This window comes from Mus pahari, chromosome 13 (assembly GCF_900095145.1).
Source record: "Mus pahari chromosome 13, PAHARI_EIJ_v1.1, whole genome shotgun sequence".
In the NCBI taxonomy this organism is placed as follows: domain Eukaryota; kingdom Metazoa; phylum Chordata; class Mammalia; order Rodentia; family Muridae; genus Mus; species Mus pahari.
In genome coordinates this window covers 73,309,998-73,315,881 of record NC_034602.1, presented here as the reverse complement: position 1 = coordinate 73,315,881, position 5,884 = coordinate 73,309,998, and the positions used below count along the sequence as shown (strand labels likewise).

Below are 5,884 nucleotides of genomic sequence, written 5' to 3'. Positions count from 1 at the left end.
ACAGAGACTAAGATTGGTATCATCTTGGAATACATGGGGAATAATTTCTCTATGAAATGATGTGGCTTTGCTTCACAGATTCTATATTGGAGCTTGTGAAATAGAGAGAGAGCCAGAGTGAAGCCATAACTCATGGGTTCCTGCTAAGAATTTAAATTGCATAGCCTGCCTTCACTGGGAGGTAATCTGAACAACATATAAATAGCAGAAAGGCCTTTGTTAGTGTTTTTCATTGATTAAACATTTTCGTTAAAAAATCATATTTGCTTATTAGACTCTCCTAAACTTGCATAGTGTGCTGCAATATAATTTTATTTCATTTTTCACTGTACTTTGGGTAAGTACTTATATAATTCACGAATAAGGATTTCTCTTTATAACGTTTATAGGCTTTGGAATGGATGCAGATATAAAGAAAATTGGTCACACCTTTCTTTTTTAATGAGTATATAGTCACTCAGTGTGTTCTCTATTTTTAAATTAATTTCAATTTATTTTCATACACAAAGTTTTAGACTTTAATTCACATCAGTAGCCTCGCCATTTACAACTAACATGAGATAAACCAGATCCTGTGGTTGTTGCTCACTTCAAAATTAGCCATTCAATTAATGAACAATGTTGGCAAGGGTCAAAGATCAAGGAGTGTGCATTATTCATTCATGTATTTATTATGTATTTCCTGCCACAGTACATTACCCTGAGCCCATGTCCTATAAATAAGTATTGGGAGCCTTGTTACACAGTGAATACTAATGTATTTTAGCTATGTAGAAATGGATTACATGAACAGGCATTAAAATCATAGCAAATGAGATCTAGGACCTTGTAGGTTATTTATTTCAGGTTTGTCATATTTTTTTTTTTGAGTAATAAGGAGTGAGCCTGTGAGCTGATTAACAAAAATGAAAGAAGTTAAACAGCTTCTTTAAAGTCACAGGCAACTGGAGCTAGAATTCAAGTTTTTCTATTTTTTTTTTCAGTGTAAAATATTCATTCTGAATGTCATTTGTCTGATAATTTAAATAATGTGTGGAAAATTATAAAAATGATTTTGTAAATAATGTGTGAATGCTAGTAAAATAAATATAGATAATGTACAAATACCTTAAACATATTTCAAGAAATAGAAATTACATAAAGTTGACATATTGTGTTTTATATAAATGACAGAAAAAAATAGGATTTGAAATACAGAATGAGCCCCATTATTTAAAAACTTTTATCATATCATTTTATATTTATAACATATATTTTCATCTTGAACATAGCTTTTATGATATTTGATGTATTTAGATATAGGCTGTATAATTTCACTCTTGCTAAATATTAAATATTAGATAATTTAATTTCTTTTGTATAATTAATTTTCTTTACATCTCTTGCCAACTATTAATGGAAAGAGTATTATTTTAATGTTTTATTTGGACTAGTTAAACTATGCTCCTTTGGTGTTTCTGCTGTTTTTAATTCTGAAACGTCTTTCTAATACAAATAGGCATGCATAATCTAAAGTTAACATACATTAATTAATAGGGGATGATTTCAAATAAAACAAAATTTTGAAATATCTTAAATGCACTAGGAAAAGCAGATGTTACTCAAAGGGTCAAAGAGCAGACAGAATTGTGCCACTGATTTTTGATACTGAAGAACTGTTGAATATTCAGTTTCCTTGATCTTATGGAACTAAAGTGATTGATATGTCATTTCTTTCTGATCTACTGAATTTACTATTTCTCTGTTAATAGCTTTAGCATTGAGAGCATCAATTATTTTTAACTTAATTATCTTCTGTCATAGAAACTGAAATTCAAGATTAATTACAATAATATTTGTGATAAAATAGCATCCATTGAAAAAGAGTGCCATACAGCTCAAAGAATGTACTTCTGCTTAAAAAGAAGTAGAAAATGACAAACCCAATTTTTAGGTCACAAGATTTAATTTAGGAGAAATAAAATTATGATCTACTAATTGTTCTTCAACTGTGAGAGAAAACACTGCATTCCCTTATCTATTTTAATACAAGTTCATCAAAACGAGTTTATGACCTTCAGCAAATGTCATAAATTTTGATACTTTTGGATGAAATAAGAAATATTTCAAAAGATTTTGATTAATTGGTGATTATCAGTTAGGTAGTCCATTATATTGGACTATTTCTTAAACTGCAACTCATGAACTTATGTTTATGTTCTTCTTGACTTGAGAAGGTCAAGATAGAGACATCTGATTCTGTCAGTGTGGCCAATTTTATACCATGTCACTGATCTAATATGTATCTGAACTCACAGACAATCTGTGAAATCCTATTGGACAAAGAGTAAAAAATTTACAATGATATCAATAATAAAATAACTCAACTTCTAGGTTCTTGACTGGTGATGATGTCTCTCTCAGTACCCATATATTTTTAATTTTAATGGTTTGCATAGAAGTTGAAACATGAAACAAAGTGCCACATGAATTAGTGGCTAGAAGTCGTGCCAGAGTGCCAAGGGCTGTGATAATCCATGTACTCTGTGCTAAGTAGACCCAAAAGCAAACAAATCAAAACAAAAATATCTAGCCCAAATTCAACTGCATCATATACTTTAGGTTTTGAATTGGAAATGCGACAATTCTCTATTTTAAATTATATATTATCATTGTCATTTCTTTCAAAGACTTAATGAAAATACATTTATTTATGTGCAGGTTTCTGCAAAATATCAAATAACGCGGATTTTTACATTCTAAATATTCTTTGATGAGTAAGGATTTAAGAAAAATATTGAGACAAAACAGGATTTCTAACAGGTAAGATGTTTTGAGGCAGTTAGCCTTTTTGAATATTGATGCCATTTTTCATCTCCAAATTAAACATGCAGTAGAGCAATTTAGAACATTTTCATAATCAATGGTGGGGAAAATCTCTTTTATACATGTCAGAAGAATAAGGAATACTTTTGATTGAAAGAATAGCTATTGTACATAATGCATCTGGAGTCTTTCACTTAGAAGTCAGATGTTTCATTCATGAATATCAGTCAGTGAATGTTAAAAGATGGCAATGATTCCAGATTGGTAAGGCTGTGTTAGTATTCTCTTTTGTAGGGCATCTATAATAGCTCTATAATTACAGGGGAATTACATGTTCCTACAAATTACTTGATAATTATACGTGATACTACCAAGTAATTCAAAGATTAGTTACTACATAACTTGCAATTTTGTGACTTCATTGTAATGTAGTTTTCTTTATGTTAAGATTTACTAATATTATAATAAAGAATGACTATACATGAATCATTTAAAAGATTTTTAGGTGACTTTTATTTTTAGAAAAAAGTCACTTTTTAAAGTAGAGGCAAATTTGAAAGTGTGTTTATTATTTTAGTATTTACTAATTGTTCATAACATGTTTATAACTACTTTTCCTTTAATTAATTATTTTAAACAATATATGATACTAATAAAATGATTCTCAGTAAAAATAAACATTTAACTATATTAAGTCATAGTAAATTGATATGATCCAAATGAAACACTATGTTCAAATACCTTAGTGTATACTTAGTATTATAATTAGAAAATCTTGAAGAGAAAAGCTGTGTATTATGTTAAATCAAATACTCGGGAATGTTTATATAATATTAGTTAACATAGAAACATTTTAAGTTTTCATAACTATTTTTATGAGTGTGGCTATACAGCAGTTGAAATGAGTTTTGAATATTTGTTTTAACAACAAGAACAAAAAGAATAAAGAAGATTATGATTATTCTGTTAGTGTCCTATATCATTGTCAATGTTTTACACTGTTATTTCCTGATTACTTTAAGTGTTTGCTTGCAGAGAAATGACACAATAAATAGAAATTTGGAGTTGACACTAAACTGCCCTTTAAATCTGGAACAAGAATCACTGAATAAATAGAATCATAAAAGAAATCCAGTCAGGTACGCTTAGATCTAATTAAAACTGAAATATTTGATAGTTCAAAGAAAATGACATGCCTTTGTTAAAAGTTAGTAAGAAAGTTAACACAGAATTGACAGTTCATCAAATCAAACATGAGTTTTTTTCTGAGTGTGGAGACTTCATACATACATAAGATTTCATACATATAACTGGCTGGGCTATTAGAGATGAAATATGTGGTTTTAGAAGCCAACATTGACCTGGGAAATCATAGAAAGCATTAGGAACAGATGGTGTTTATAAGTACAAGGTATCAATCTGAAGTTTAGAAATAAAGAAGGAATATAATTGAAATTTTGTACTGTTTAGAAACTAGTAAGATAACTTCACTATAAATTGTGAGGAATATAAATGTTAGAAAAGAGAAAAACAGATCATATATTATTATTATTATTATTATTATTATTATTATTACTGAAGAAAGGCACAGAAATAATTAGATTCACTATTTATGTAAAGAAACCATGCAAAGAACATACTCTGAAATATTATAGTTGTATGATAGCTTAAAAGATGACAAGTTAATGAATAAATATGTAAATTAATACATTTAAAAGTAGGCATCTTTCAGGACATGAGAAGAGAGTAAGCTCTATAGAATTGCTGTGGGGACACCAGTCTCATTTTGGGGAATTCATCTCATTTCCAAAATTCTCTTTTATAATAACACTATCATATTGAAGGCTTACCTTTTAGGATTGTGATGGTTGAGAAGTAAGACTAAAGAAGGTAGCAAAGGGAGTGAGTATTATTGAAATGTTACAAGCTATTAGTGTATATATAACACACACACATTTTTAAATATATAAAAATACACAGAAATTATCTAATGATCAAGCGACAGTGGTTTAAAGACTACAGGAAGAATGTCAAAGATCTCAAATGCCTATTCTCATTTCTAGTAGCAGATTTGATATATCTTGAAGAAAGAACCATATAGTTTGGAGGAAATTTTAGAAGAATTATTTCTGCAGAACTTTGATGTGGTCGAAGAGAAGGCTATTCTGTAAAACATCTCTAGCTGGCAAAGTAGTCCCCAAATTAAGGATCTGTGGTAGGGCAGAGATGAAACTCAGGGCAAATATATTGCATGTACAGAAATTCTGAAATTTTGTTAATGTAGCAGAGAGCTTTATAATGATGGATTTTAGAATCAGTCTTCAAAACCAAATGTACTTTAAGATTTCAGAGACCTGAGTTTGAGAAGCCTAACAGTTCAAGCACTAAGGTTCACTCTGTCATTCAAGCAAATTATATATACACTTTTGTGTCATTGAACAAATATCAATTGGATTCAATATAAGAATCTTGTGTTATTGAAGCCTTTAGCCTTCTTTGAATTAAAAATGAAAAGTATGTTAAAATAAAGATACCTCACTGACTTCTTAAGCAATTATAGGCAGAAAACAGCTTGAGAATGGTATATATTAAAATTATTGTAGGTTTGAAATTGTAGATGCTAGCTTTGCACAGTGGAAATATTGCAGCCAATGAGGTTTATCTGAGGCATGATTATCGCTAATTGAAATTATAGATGCTGTTCAATTGTTTTATACTATTTTACCCACATCTTTCCCAATAGGACTTCCAGAAAATATTAGGCATTCTGTTTATTTCTGTTCCTCCTTTATATAGAATTTACAAGGGAAGTACCATAATCATAAATGCCTCTTCAGGTCTGTGAACCATTCATAAGTTAAAATAAGAAATTGCTATATATTGTGCAACAGTGCTCAAGATAGTTATGAAGCTTTCTGACCACGAGCTAAGTATCATGTCGTTAAAAATTGGTCTTTGAACAATTTCAATTAATTTTTTCCTCTGTGCTTAAGAAGAAATGATTGAGACATGTACTAAAGAAACTAAAATTAGTATATATATATATATATATATATATATATATATATATATATATATA

The 5,884-nt window shown here is 29.1% G+C and overlaps 1 pseudogene; it reads left to right on the top strand.

The window, feature by feature from the left end:
• Positions 1-5,427: 5,427 nt before the first annotated feature.
• LOC115065310 lies at positions 5,428-5,602 on the top strand (annotated as a pseudogene).
• Positions 5,603-5,884: the final 282 nt, after the last annotated feature.